This window comes from Colletes latitarsis, unplaced genomic scaffold (assembly GCF_051014445.1).
Source record: "Colletes latitarsis isolate SP2378_abdomen unplaced genomic scaffold, iyColLati1 scaffold0002, whole genome shotgun sequence".
NCBI classification, from domain to species: domain Eukaryota; kingdom Metazoa; phylum Arthropoda; class Insecta; order Hymenoptera; family Colletidae; genus Colletes; species Colletes latitarsis.
Genome location: NW_027488365.1, coordinates 1,979,812 through 1,995,953, shown reverse-complemented (window position 1 = coordinate 1,995,953; position 16,142 = coordinate 1,979,812).

The window sequence follows — 16,142 nt, the reverse complement described above, 5'->3', positions numbered from 1 at the left end:
GGTATGGGTCTGATGGGGGCAAATCCGGGGCCTAACCTAGGCCAAACATGAGTTATCCTCTACAATATTGATCGAAACCAGGTTTAATCGTCTGTCTCTGTGTGGTACCACATTACTACCAGATCCAAACCAGAAATAACCCAGGATCTGTTGAACAAGTATGTGATGAATGCGAAAGTATGGGTCTGATGAGGGCAAATCCCAGGCCTAACCTAGACCTAGCATGAGTTATCCTCTAAAACATTGTTCGAGACCAGGACTAAGCGACAGTTTCAGTGTGGTACCACTTTACTACGTGATCCAAACCAGAAATAACCCAGGACCTGTTCAACAAGTATGTGATGAATGCGAAAGTATGGGTCTGATGAGGGCAAATCCCAGGCCTAACCTAGACCTAGCATGAGTTATCCTCTAACATATTGTTCGAGACCAGGATTAATCGACTGTTTCAGTGTGGTACCACTTTACTACGTGATCCAAACCAGAAATAATACAGGATCTGTTCAACAAGTATGTGAAGAATGCGAAAGTATGGGTCTGATGAGGGCAAATCCTAGCCCTAACCCAAACCTAACATGCGTTATCATCAAAAATATTGATCGAAACCAGGTTTAACTGACTGTTTCAGTGTGGTACCACATTACTACGTGATCCAAACCAGAAAAACCTAGGATCTGTTCAACAAGCATGTGAAGAATGCGAAGGTATGAGCCAGATGAGGGCAAATCCTAGACCTAACGCAGACCTAACATGCGTTATCCTCTGAAATATTGGTTGTATCCAGGTTTAACTGACTGTTTCAGTGTGGTACCACTTTACCACGTGATCCAAACCAGAAATAACCCAGGATCTGTTCCACAAGTATGTGAAGAATGCGAAAGTATGGGTCTGATGAGGGCAAATCCCAGGCCTAGCCTAGACCTAGCATGAGTCATCCTCTAAAATATTGTTCGAGACCAGGATTAATCGACTGTTTCAGTGTGGTACCACTTTACTACGTGATCCAAACCAGAAATAATACAGGATCTGTTCAACAAGTATGTGAAGAATGCGAAAGTATGGGTCTGATGAGGGCAAATCCTAGCCCTAACCCAAACCTAACATGCGTTATCATCAAAAATATTGATCGAAACCAGGTTTAACTGACTGTTTCAGTGTGGGAGCACATTACTACGTGATCCAAACCAGAAAAACCTAGGATCTGTTCAACAAGCATGTGAAGAATGCGAAGGTATGAGCCAGATGAGGGCAAATCCTAGACCTAACGCAGACCTAACATGCGTTATCCTCTGAAATATTGGTTGTATCCAGGTTTAACTGACTGTTTCAGTGTGATACCACATAACTACGTGATCCAATCCAGAAAAAACCCAGGAGCTGGCCAACAAGTATGAGAGATATCCGAAAGTATAAGCCTGATGCGGGCAAATCCTGGACCGAACCCAGACCTACCATGCGTTATCCTCTAAAATATAGATCGAGACCAGGTGTAATTGACTGATTCAGTGTGGTACTACATCACTATGTGATCCAATCCAGAAAAAGCAACGGATCTTGCTATCAAGTATGAGATATATGCGAAAGTATGAGCCTGATGAGGGCAAATCCCACACCTAACCGAGTCCTAACCGGCGTTATCCTCTAAAATGTTGATCGTGACCAGGTTTAATTGACTGTTTCAGTGTGGTACCACATTACCACCTGATCCAAACCAGAAATAACCCAGGATCTGTTCAACAAGTATGTGATGAATACGAAAGTATGGGTTTGATGAGGGCAATTCCCAGACCTATCCCAGACATAACTTGCGTTATCCTCTAAAATATTGATCGAAACCAGGTTTAATCGACTGTTTCAGTGTGGTACCACATTACTACGTGTCCAAACCAGTGAAAGCACAGAATCTGGCCAACAAGTTTGAGAAATATGCGAAAGTATGAGACTGATGAGGGCAAATCACAGGCCTAACCTAGACCTAGCATGAGTTACCCTCTAAAATATTGATCGAGACCAGGATTAATCGACTGTTTCAGTGTGGTACCACTTTACTACGTGATCCAAACCAGAAAAACCCTGGATCTGTTCAACAAGTATGTGAAGAATGCGAAAGTATGGGTCTGATGAGGGCAAATCCCCGGCCTAGCCTAGACCTAGCATGAGTCATCCTCTAAAATATTGTTCGAGACCAGGATTAATCGACTGTTTCAGTGTGGTACCACTTTACTACGTGATCCAAACCAGAAAAACCCTGGATCTGTTCAACAAGTATGTTAAAAATGCGAAAGCATGACCCTGATGAGGGCAAATCCCAGACCTATCCCAGACCTAACTTGCGTTGTCCTCCAAAATATTGATGGAAACCAGGTTTAATGGACTGTTTCAGTGTCGTACCACATTACTACGTGTTCCAAACCAGAAAAAACCCAGGATCTGTTCTACAAGTATGTGAAAAACGCGAAACTATGAGCCTGATGAGGGCAAATCCCAGGCCCAACCTAGACATAACATGCGTTATCCTCTAAAATATTGATCGAAACCAGGTTTAATCGACTGTTTCAGTGTGGTACCACATTACTACGTGTCCAAACCAGTGAAAGCACAGAATCTAGCCAACAAGTTTGAGAAATATGCGAAAGTATGAGTCTGATGAGGGCAAATCCCAGACCTAACCTAGACATAACATGCGTTATCCTCTAAAATATTGATCGACACCAGGTTTAATGGACCGTTTCAGTGTGGTACCACATTACTACGTGATCCAAACCAGAAAAAACCCAGGATCTGTTCAACAAGTATGTGAAGAATGCGCAAGTATGAGTCTGACGAGGGCAAATCCCAGGCCCAACCTAGACATAACATGCGTTATTCTCTAAAATATTGATCGAAACCAGGTCTAATGGACTGTTTCAGTGTGGTACCACATTAGTACGTGATCCAATCCAGAAAAAGCCCAGGATCTAGCCAGGAAGTATGAGAAATATGCGAAATTATGAGCCTGATTAGGGCAAATCCCAGACCTAACCAAGACCTAACATGCGTTATTCTCTAAAATATTGACCGAAACCAGGTTTAATGGACTGTTTCAGTGTGGTACCACATTACTACGTGATCCAAACCAGAAAAAGCCCAGGATCTAGCCATCAAGTATGAGAAATATGCGAAAGTATGAGCCTAATGAGGGCAAATCCCAGGCCCAACCTAGACATAACATGCGTTATTCTCAAAAATAATGATCCAAACCAGGTTTAATGCACTTTTTCAGTGTGGTACCACATTACTACGTGATCCAAACCAGAAAAAACCCAGGATCTGTTCAACAAGTATGTGAAGAATGCGCAAGTATGAGTCTGACGAGGGCAAATCCCAGGCCCAACCTAGACATAACATGCGTTATTCTCTAAAATATTGATCGAAACCAGGTCTAATGGACCGTTTCAGTGTGGTACCACATTAGTACGTGATCCAATCCAGAAAAAGCCCAGGATCTAGCCATCAAGTATGAGAAATATGCGAAAGTATGAGCCTAATGAGGGCAAATCCCAGGCCTAACCTAGACATAACATGCGTTATCCGCTAAAATATTGATCGAAACCATGTTTTGATGGACTGTTTCAGTGTGGTACCACATTACTACGTGATGCAAACCAGAAAAAAACCCAGGATCTGTACAACAAGTATGTGAAGAATGCGAAAGTATGGGTCTGATGAGGGCAAATCCTAGCCCTAACCCAAACCTAACATGCGTTATCATCAAAAATATTGATCGAAACCAGGTTTAACTGACTGTTTCAGTGTGGCACCACATTACTACGTGATCCAAACCAGAAAAACCTAGGATCTGTTCAACAAGCATGTGAAGAATGCGAAGGTATGAGCCAGATGAGGGCAAATCCTAGACCTAACGCAGACCTAACATGCGTTATCCTCTGAAATATTGGTTGTATCCAGGTTTAACTGACTGTTTCAGTGTGATACCACATAACTACGTGATCCAATCCAGAAAAAAACCAGGAGCTGGCCAACAAGTATGAGAGATATGCGAAAGTATAAGCCTGATGCGGGCAAATCCTGGACCGAACCCAGACCTACCATGCGTTATCCTCTAAAATATAGATCGAGACCAGGTGTAATTGACTGATTCAGTGTGGTACTACATCACTATGTGATCCAATCCAGAAAAAGCAACGGATCTTGCTATCAAGTATGAGAAATATGCGAAAGTATGAGCCTGATGAGGGCAAATCCCACACCTAACCGAGTCCTAACCGGCGTTATCCTCTAAAATGTTGATCGTGACCAGGTTTAATTGACTGTTTCAGTGTGGTACCACATTACTACCTGATCCAAACCAGAAATAACCCAGGATCTGTTCAACAAGTATGTGATGAATCCGAAAGTATGGGTCTGATGAGGGCAAATCCCAGGCTTAACCTAGGCCTAACATGAGTTATCCTCTACAATATTGATCGAAACCAGGTTTAATCGACTGTTTCAGTGTGGTACCACACTACTACGTGTCCAAACCAGTGAAAGCACAGAATCTGGCCAACAAGTTTGAGAAATATGCGAAAGTATGAGACTGATGAGGGCAAATCACAGGCCTAACCTAGACCTAGCATGAGTTACCCTCTAAAATATTGATCGAGACCAGGATTAATCGACTGTTTCAGTGTGGTACCACTTTACTACGTGATCCAAACCAGAAAAACCCTGGATCTGTTCAACAAGTATGTGAAGAATGCGAAAGTATGGGTCTGATGAGGGCAAATCCCAGGCCTAGCCTAGACCTAGCATGAGTCATCCTCTAAAATATTGTTCGAGACCAGGATTAATCGACTGTTTCAGTGTGGTACCACTTTACTAGGTGATCCAAACCAGAAATACCCCAGGATCTGTTCAACAAGTATGTGAAGAATGCGAAAGTATGGGTCTGATGAGGGCAAATCTCAGGCCTAACCTAGACCTAGCATGAGTTATCCTCGAAAATATTGATCGAGAATAGGATTAATCGACTGTTTCAGTGTGGTACCACTTTACTACGTGATCCAAACCAGAAAAACCCTGGATCTGATCAACAAGTATGTTAAAAATGCGAAAGCATGACCCTGACGACCGTAAATCCCAGACCTATCCCAGACCTAACTTGCGTTGTCCTCCAAAATATTGATGGAAACCAGGTTTAATGGACTGTTTCAGTGTGGTACCACATTACTACGTGATCCAAACCAGAAAAAACCCAGGATCTGTTCAACAAGTATGAGAAATATGCGAAAATACGACCTGATGAGGGCAAATCCCAGACCTTTCCCAGACCGAACTTGCGTTATCCTATAAAATATTGACCGAGACCAGGATTAATCGTCTGTTTCAGTGTGGTACCTCTTCACTACGTGACCCAAACCAGAAATAACCCAGGATCTGTTCAACAAATATGAGAAATATGCGAAAGTATGAGCCTGTTGAGGGCAAATCCCAGGCCTAACCTAGACATAACATGCGTTATTCTCTAAAATATTGATCGAAACCAGGTCTAATGGACTGTTTCAGTGTGGTACCACATTAGTACGTGATCCAATCCAGAAAAAGCTCAGGATCTAGCCATCAAGTATGAGAAATATGCGAAAGTATGAGCCTGATGAGGGCAAATCCCAGGCCTAACCTAGACATAACATGCGTTATCCGCTAAAATATTGATCGAAACAAGGTTTTGATGGACTGTTTCAGTGTGGTACCACATTACTGCGTGATCCAATCCAGAAAAAGCCCAGGATCTAGCCATCAAGTATGAGAAATATGCGAAAGTATGAGCCTGCTGGGGGCAAATCCTAGACCTAACCCAGACCTAACATGAGTTATTCTCTAAACTAATGATCCAAACTAGGATTAATCAACTGTTTCAGTGTGGTACCACATTACTACGTGATCCAAACCAGAAAAAACCCAGGATCCGTTCGACAAGTATGTGAAGAATGCGAAAGTATGAGTCTGATCAGTGAAAATCTCAGGCCTTACCTAGACCTAACATGCGTTATCCTCAAAAATATTGATCGAAACCAGGTTAAATGGACTGTTTCAGTGTGGTACCACATTACTACGTGATCCAAACTACAAAAAACCCAGGATCTGTTCAACGAGTATGTGAAGTGTGCGAAAGTATGAGTCTGATGAGGTCAAATCCCAGGCCTAACCTAGACCTAACATGTGTTATCCTCTAAAATATTGATCGAAACCAGGGTTAATCGACTGTTTCAGTGAGGTACTACATTACTACGTGATGCAATCCAGAAAAAGCCCATGATCTAGCCATCAAGTATGAGAAATATGCGAAAGAATGAGTCTGATGAGAGCAAATCCCAGGCCTAACCTAGACCTAACATGCGTTATCCTCTAAAATATTGAGCGAAACCAGGTTTAATGGACTGTTTCAGTGTGGTACCACACTACTTCGTGATCCAAACCAGAAAAAACCCAGGATCCGTTCAACAAGTATGTGAAGAATGCGAAAGTATGAGTCTGATGAGTGAAAATCCCAGGCCTAACCTAGACCTAACATGCGTTATCCTCAAAAATATTGATCGAAACCAGGTTAAATGGACTGTTTCAGTGTGGTACCACATTACTACGTGATCCAAACTACAAAAAACCCAGGATCTGTTCAACGAGTATGTGAAGTGTGCGAAAGTATGAGTCTGATGAGGTCAAATCCCAGGCCTAACCTAGACCTAACATGTGTTATCCTCTAAAATATTGATCGAAACCAGGGTTAATCGACTGTTTCAGTGAGGTACTACATTACTACGTGATGCAATCCAGAAATAGCCCAGGATCTAGCCATGAAGTATTAGAAATATGCGAAAGTATGAGCCTGATGAGGGCAAATCCTAGACCTTACCCTGACGTAACATGCGTTATCCTCTAAAATATTTATCAAGACCAGGTTTAATGGACTGTTTCAGTGTGGTACCACATTACTATGTGTTCCAAACCAGAAAAAACCCAGGATCTGTTCAACGAGTATGTGAAGTGTGCGAAAGTATGAGTCTGATGAGGTCAAATCCCAGGCCTAACCTAGACCTAACTTGCGTTATCCTCTAAAATATTGTTCGAAACCAGGGTTAATCGACTGTTTCAGTGTGGTACCACATTACTACGTGATCCAAACCAGAAAAAACCCAGGATCTGTTCAACAAGTATGTGGAGAATGCGAAAGTATGTGTCTGACGAGGGCAAATCCCAGGCCCAACCTAGACATAACATGCGTTATTCTCTAAAATATTGATCGAAACCAGGTCTAATGGACTGTTTCAGTGTGGTACCACATTAGTACGTGATCCAATCCAGAAAAAGCCCAGGATCTAGCCATCAAGTATGAGAAATATGCGAAAGTATGAGCCTAATGAGGGCAAATCCCAGGCCTAACCTAGACATAACATGCGTTATCCGCTAAAATATTGATCGAAACCAGGTTTTGATGGACTGTTTCAGTGTGGTACCACATTACTACGTGATGCAAACCAGAAAAAAACCCAGGATCTGTACAACAAGTATGTGAAGAATGCGAAAGTATGGGTCTGAAGAGGGCAAATCCTAGACCTAACCCGGACCTAACATGCGATATCCTTTAAAATATTAACCGAGACTAGGTTTCATGGACTGTTTCCGTGTGGCACCACTTTACTACGTCATCCAAACCAGAAAAAGCCCAGAATATGGCCATCAAGTATGAGGAATATGCGAAAGTATGAGCCTGAGGAGGGCAAATCCCAGACCTAACCGAGTCCTAACCGGCGTTATCCTCTAAAATGTTGATCGTGACCAGGATTAATCGACTGTTTCAGTGTGGTACCACTTTACTAGGTGATCCAAACCAGAAATAACCCAGGATCTGTTCAACAAGTATGTGAAGAATGCGAAAGTATGGGTCTGATGAGGGCAAATCTCAGGCCTAACCTAGACCTAGCATGAGTTATCCTCTAAAATATTGATCGAGAATAGGATTAATCGACTGTTTCAGTGTGGTACCACTTTACTACGTGATCCAAACCAGAAAAACCCTGGACCTGATCAACAAGTATGTTAAAAATGCGAAAGCATGACCCTGACGACCGTAAATCCCAGACCTATCCCAGACCTAACTTGCGTTGTCCTCCAAAATATTGATGGAAACCAGGTTTAATGGACTGTTTCAGTGTGGTACCACATTACTACGTGATCCAAACCAGAAAAAACCCAGGATCTGTTCAACAAGTATGAGAAATATGCGAAAATACGACCTGATGAGGGCAAATCCCAGACCTTTCCCAGACCGAACTTGCGTTATCCTATAAACTATTGACCGAGACCAGGATTAATCGTCTGTTTCAGTGTGGTACCTCTTCACTACGTGATCCAAACCAGAAAAAGCCAGGGATCTGTTCAACAAATATGAGAAATATGCGAAAGTATGAGCCTGTTGAGGGCAAATCCCAGGCCTAACCTAGACATAACATGCGTTATTCTCTAAAATATTGATCGAAACCAGGTCTAATGGACTGTTTCAGTGTGGTACCACATTAGTACGTGATCCAATCCAGAAAAAGCTCAGGATCTAGCCATCAAGTATGAGAAATATGCGAAAGTATGAGCCTGATGAGGGCAAATCCCAGGCCTAACCTAGACATAACATGCGTTATCCGCTAAAATATTGATCGAAACAAGGTTTTGATGGACGGTTTCAGTGTGGTACCACATTACTGCGTGATCCAATCCAGAAAAAGCCCAGGATCTAGCCATCAAGTATGAGAAATATCCGAAAGTATGAGCCTGCTGGGGGCAAATCCTAGACCTAACCCAGACCTAACATGAGTTATTCTCTAAACTAATGATCCAAACCAGGATTAATCAACTGTTTCAGTGTGGTACCACATTACTACGTGATCCAAACCAGAAAAAACCCAGGATCCGTTCAACAAGTATGTGAAGAATGCGAAAGTATGGGTCTGATCAGTGAAAATCTCAGGCCTTACCTAGACCTAACTTGCGTTGTCCTCTAAAATATTGATGGAAACCAGGTTTCATTGACTGTTTCAGTGTGGTACTACATTACTACGTGATGCAATCCAGAAAAAGCCCATGATCTAGCCATCAAGTATGAGAAATATGCGAAAGAATGAGTCTGATGAGAGCAAATCCCAGACCTAACCTAGACCTAACATGCGTTATCCTCTAAAATATTGAGCGAAACCAGGTTTAATGGACTGTTTCAGTGTGGTACCACACTACTTCGTGATCCAAACCAGAAAAAACCCAGGATCTGTTCAACGAGTATGTGAAGTGTGCGAAAGTATGAGTCTGATGAGGTCAAATCCCAGGCCTAACCTAGACCTAACATGTGTTATCCTCTAAAATATTGATCGAAACCAGGGTTAATCGCCTGTTTCAGTGTGGTACTACATTACTACGTGATGCAATCCAGAAAAAGCCCAGGATCTAGCCATCAAGTATGAGAAATATCCGAAAGTATGAGCCTGCTGGGGGCAAATCCTAGACCTAACCCAGACCTAACATGAGTTATTCTCTAAACTAATGATCCAAACCAGGATTAATCAACTGTTTCAGTGTGGTACCACATTACTACGTGATCCAAACCAGAAAAAACCCAGGATCCGTTCAACAAGTATGTGAAGAATGCGAAAGTATGAGTCTGATGAGTGAAAATCCCAGGCCTAACCTAGACCTAACATGCGTTATCCTCAAAAATATTGATCGAAACCAGGTTTAATGGACTGTTTCAGTGTGGTACCACATTACTATGTGTTCCAAACCAGAAAAAACCGAGGATCTGTTCAACGAGTATGTGAAGTGTGCGAAAGTATGAGTCTGATGAGGTCAAATCCCAGGCCTAACCTAGACCTAACTTGTGTTATCCTCTAAAATATTGTTCGAAACCAGGGTTAATCGACTGTTTCAGTGTGGTACCACATTACTACGTGATCCAAACCAAAAAAAAACCCAGTATCTGTTCAACAAGTATGTGAAAAACGCGAAAGTATGACCCTGATGAGGGCAAATCCCAGGCCTAACCTAGACCTAACATGCATTATCCTCTAAAATATTGATCGAAACCAGGTTTAATGGACTGTTTCAGTGTGGTACCACATTACTATGTGTTCCAAACCAGAAAAAACCCAGGATCTGTTCAACGAGTATGTGAAGTGTGCGAAAGTATGAGTCTGATGAGGTCAAATCCCAGGCCTAACCTAGACCTAACATGTGTTATCCTCTAAAATATTGATCGAAACCAGGGTTAATCGACTGTTTCAGTGAGGTACTACATTACTACGTGATGCAATCCAGAAATAGCCCAGGATCTAGCCATGAAGTATTAGAAATATGCGAAAGTATGAGCCTGATGAGGGCAAATCCTAGACCTTACCCTGACGTAACATGCGTTATCCTCTAAAATATTTAGCAAGACCAGGTTTAATGGACTGTTTCAGTGTGGTACCACATTACTATGTGTTCCAAACCAGAAAAAACCCAGGATCTGTTCAACGAGTATGTGAAGTGTGCGAAAGTATGAGTCTGATGAGGGCGAATCCCAGACCTATCCCAGACCTAAATTGCGTTATCCTCCAAAATATTGATCGAAACCAGGTTTAATGGACTGTTTCAGTGTGGTACCACTTTACTACGCGATCCAAAGCAGAAAAAACCGCCGATCAGGTCAACATGTATGTTAAAACTGCGAAAGTATGACACTGATGAGGGCAAATCCCAGGCCTAACCTAGACCTAACATGCGTTATCCTCAAAAATATTGATCGAAACCAGGTTTAATCAACAGTTTCAGTGTGGTACCACATTACTACGTGATCCAAACCAGAAAAAAACCCAGTAGCTGTTCAACAAGTACGTAAAGAATGCGAAATTATGTGTCTGATGACGGCAAATCCCAGGCCTATCCTAGACCTAACATGCGTTATCCTCTATGATAGTGATCGAAACCATGTTTAATCGACTGTTTCAGTGTGGTACCACACTACTACATGATCCAAACCGGAACAAAACCCAGGATCTGTTCAACAAGTATGCGAAGTATGCGAAAATATGAGTCTGATGAGGGCAAATCCCAGGCCTAACCCAGACCTAACTAGCGTTGTCCTCTAAAATATTGACGGAAACCAGGTTTAATTGAATGTTTCAGTGTGGTACCACATTACTACGTGATCCAAACCAGTAAAAACCCAGGATCCGTTCAACGAGTATGTGAAGAATGCGAAAGTATGAGTCTTGTGAGTGAAAATCCCAGGCCTAACCTAGACCTAACATGCGTTATCCTGAAAAATATTGATCGAAACCAGGTTTAATTGACTGTTTCAGCGTACCACTTTACTACGTGATCCAAAGCAGAAAAAACCCTCGATCAGGTCAACATGTATGTTAAAACTGCGAAAGTATGACCCTGATGAGGGCAAATCCCAGGCCTAACCTAGACCTAACATGCGCTGTCCTCTAAAATATTGATGGAAACCAGGTTTAATTGACTGTTTCAGTGTTGTACTTCATTACTACGTGATGCAATCCAGATAAAGCCCAGGCTCTAGCCATCAAGTATGAGAAATATGCGAAAGAATGAGCCAGATGAGAGCAAATCGCAGACCTAACCTAGACCGAACATGAATTATTCTCTAAAATATTGATCGAAACCAGGTTAAATTGACTGTTTCAGAGTGGTACCACATTACTACGTGATCCAATCCAGAAATAGCCCAGGATCCAGCCATGAAGTATGAGAAATATGCGAAAGTATGAGCCTGATGAGGGCATATCCTAGACCTAACCCAGACCTAACATGCGTTATCCTCTAAAATATTTATCAAGACCAGGTTTAATTGATTGTTTCAGTGCGGTACCACATTACTACGTGATCCACACCAGAAAAAACCCAAGACCCGTTCAACAAGTATGTGAAAAACGCGAAAGTATGAGCCTGATGAGGGCAAATCCCAGACCTATCCCAGACATAACTTGCGTTATCCCCTAAAATATTGATCGAAACCAGGTTGAATTGACTGTTTTAGTGTGGTACCACATTACTACGTGATCCAAAGCAGAAAAAACCCTGGATTAGGTCAACATGTATGTTAAAACTGCGAAAGTATGACCCTGATGAGTCCAAATCCCAGGCCTAACCTAGACATAACTTTCGTTATCCTCTAAAATATTGATCGAAACCAGGTTTAGTGGACTGTTTCAGTGTGGTACCACATTACTGCGCGATCCAATCCAGAAAAAACCCAGGATCTGTTCAACATGTATGGAAAAATGCGAAAGTATGTCCCGCATGAGGGCAAATCCCAGACCTATCCCAGACCTAACATGCGCTATCCTCAAAAATATTGATCGAAACCAGGTTTAATGGACTGTTTCAGCGTGGTACCACATTACTGCGAGCTACAATCCAGAAATAGCCCAGGATCTAGCCATGATGTATGAGAAAGATGCGAAAGTATGAGCATGATGTGGGCAAATTCTAGACCTGACCCAGACCTAACATGCGTTATCCTCTAAAATATTTATCAAGACCAGGTTTTATTGAATGTTTCAGTGTGGTACCTATTTACTACGTGATCAAAAGCAGAAAACACCCAGGATCCGTTCAACAAGTATGTGAAGAATGCGAAAGTATGAGTCTGATCAGTGAAAATCTCAGGCCTTACCTAGACCTAACATGCGTTGTCCTCTAAAATATTGATCGAAACCTGGTTTAATCGACTGTTTCAGTGTGGTACCACATTACTATGTGATCCAAACCAGAAAATAACCCAGGATCTGTTCAACGAGTATGTGAAGTGTGCGAAAGTATGAGTCTGATGAGGTCAAATCCCAGACCTATCCCAGACCTAACTTGCGTTATCCTCTAAAATATTGTTCGAAACCAGGTTTAATCGACTGTTTCAGTGTGGTACCACATTACTACGTGAACCAAACCAGAAAAAACCCAGGATCCGTTCAACAAGTATGCGAAGAATGCGAAAGTATGAGTCTGATGAGGTCAAATCCCAGACCTATCCCAGACCTAACTTTCGTTATCCTGAAAAATATTGATCGAAACCAGGTTTAATTGACTGTTTCAGCGTACCACTTTACTACGTGATCCAAAGCAGAAAAAACCCTCGATCAGGTCAACATGTATGTTAAAACTGCGAAAGTATGACCCTGATGAGGGCAAATCCCAGGCCTAACCTAGACCTAACATGCGCTGTCCTCTAAAATATTGATGGAAACCAGGTTTCATTGACTGTTTCAGTGTGGTACTACATTACTACGTGATGCAATCCAGAAAAAGCCCATGATCTAGCCATCAAGTATGAGAAATATGCGAAAGAATGAGCCTGATGAGAGCAAATCCCAGACCTAACCTAGACCTAACATGCGTTATCCTCTAAAATATTGAGCGAAACCAGGTTTAATGGACTGTTTCAGTGTGGTACCACACTACTTCGTGATCCAAACCAGAAAAAACCCAGGATCCGCTCAACAAGTATGCGAAGAATGCGAAGGTATGAGTCTGATGAGTGAAAATCCCAGACCTAACCTAGACCTAACATGCGTTATCCTCTAAAATATTGATCGAAACCTGGTTTAATCGACTGTTTCAGTGTGGTACCACATTACTATGTGATCCAAACCAGAAAATAACCCAGGATCTGTTCAACGAGTATGTGAAGTGTGCGAAAGTATGAGTCTGATGAGGTCAAATCCCAGACCTATCCCAGACCTAACTTGCGTTATCCTCTAAAATATTGTTCGAAACCAGGTTTAATCGACTGTTTCAGTGTGGTACCACATTACTACGTGAACCAAACCAGAAAAAACCCAGGATCCGTTCAACAAGTATGCGAAGAATGCGAAAGTATGAGTCTGATGAGTGAAAATCCCAGGCCTAACCTAGACCTAACTTGCGTTATCCTCTAAAATATTGTTCGAAACCAGGTTTAATCGACTGTTTCAGTGTGGTACCACATTACTACGTGAACCAAACCAGAAAAAACCCAGGATCCGCTCAACAAGTATGCGAAGAATGCGAAGGTATGAGTCTGATGAGTGAAAATCCCAGACCTAACCTAGACCTAACATGCGTTATCCTCTAAAATATTGATCGAAACCTGGTTTAATCGACTGTTTCAGTGTGGTACCACATTACTATGTGATCCAAACCAGAAAATAACCCAGGATCTGTTCAACGAGTATGTGAAGTGTGCGAAAGTATGAGTCTGATGAGGTCAAATCCCAGACCTATCCCAGACCTAACGTGCGTTATCCTCTAAAATATTGTTCGAAACCAGGTTTAATCGACTGTTTCAGTGTGGTACCACATTACTACGTGAACCAAACCAGAAAAAACCCAGGATCCGCTCAACAAGTATGCGAAGAATGCGAAAGTATGAGTCTGATGAGTGAAAATCCCAGACCTAACCTAGACCTAACATGCGTTATCCTCTAAAATATTGATCCAAACCGGGTTTAATGGACTGTTTCAGTGTGGTACCACACCACTACGTGATCCCAACCAGAAAAAACCCAGGATCTGTTCAACAAGTATGTGAAAAATGCGAAAGTATGATCCTGACGAGGGCAAATCCTAGACCTAACCCAGACCTAACATGCGTTATCCTCAAAAATATTGATCGAAACCAGGTTTAATGGACTGTTTCAGTGTGGTACCACATTACTACGTGATCCAAACTACAAAAAACCCAGGATCTGTTCAACGAGTATGTGAAGTGTGCGAAAGTATGAGTCTGATGAGGTCAAATCCCAGGCCTAACCTAGACCTAACATGTGTTATCCTCTAAAATATTGATCGAAACCAGGGTTAATCGACTGTTTCAGTGAGGTACTACATCACTACGTGATGCAATCCAGAAATAGCCCAGGATCTAGCCATGAAGTATTAGAAATATGCGAAAGTATGAGCCTGATGAGGGCAAATCCTAGACCTTACCCTGACGTAACATGCGTTATCCTCTAAAATATTTATCAAGACCAGGTTTAATGGACTGTTTCAGTGTGGTACCACATTACTATGTGTTCCAAACCAGAAAAAACCCAGGATCTGTTCAACGAGTATGTGAAGTGTGCGAAAGTATGAGTCTGATGAGGTTAAATCCCAGGCCTAACCGAGACCTAACTTGCGTTATCCTCTAAAATATTGTTCGAAACCAGGGTTAATCGACTGTTTCAGTGTGGTACCACATTACTACATGATCCAAACCAAAAAAAAACCCAGTATCTGTTCAACAAGTATGTGAAAAACGCGAAAGTATGACCCTGATGAGGGCAAATCCCAGGCCTAACCTAGACCTAACATGCATTATCCTCTAAAATATTGATCGAAACCAGGTTTAATGGACTGTTTCAGTGTGGTACCACATTACTATGTGTTCCAAACCAGAAAAAACCCAGGATCTGTTCAACGAGTATGTGAAGTGTGCGAAAGTATGAGTCTGATGAGGTCAACTCCCAGGCCTAACCTAGACCTAACATGTGTTATCCTCTAAAATATTGATCGAAACCAGGGTTAATCGTCTGTTTCAGTGAGGTACTACATTACTACGTGATGCAATCCAGAAATAGCCCAGGATCTAGCCATGAAGTATTAGAAATATGCGAAAGTATGAGCCTGATGAGGGCAAATCCTAGACCTTACCCTGACGTAACATGCGTTATCCTCTAAAATATTTATCAAGACCAGGTTTAATGGACTGTTTCAGTGTGGTACCACATTACTATGTGTTCCAAACCAGAAAGAACCCAGGATCTGTTCAACGAGTATGTGAAGTGTGCGAAAGTATGAGTCTGATGAGGGCGAATCCCAGACCTATCCCAGACCTAACATGCGTTAACCTCTAAAATATTCATCGAAACCAGGTTTAATGGACTGTTTCAGTGTGGTACCACATTACTACGTGATCCAAACCAGAAAAAACCGAGGATCTGTTCAACAAGTATGTGAAAAACGCGAAAGTATGAGGCTGATGAGGGCGAATCCCAGACCTGCCCCAGACCTAACTTGCGTTATCCTCTAAAATATTGATCGAAACCTGGTTTAATTGACTGTTTCGGTGCGGTACCACACTACTACGCGATCCAAACCAG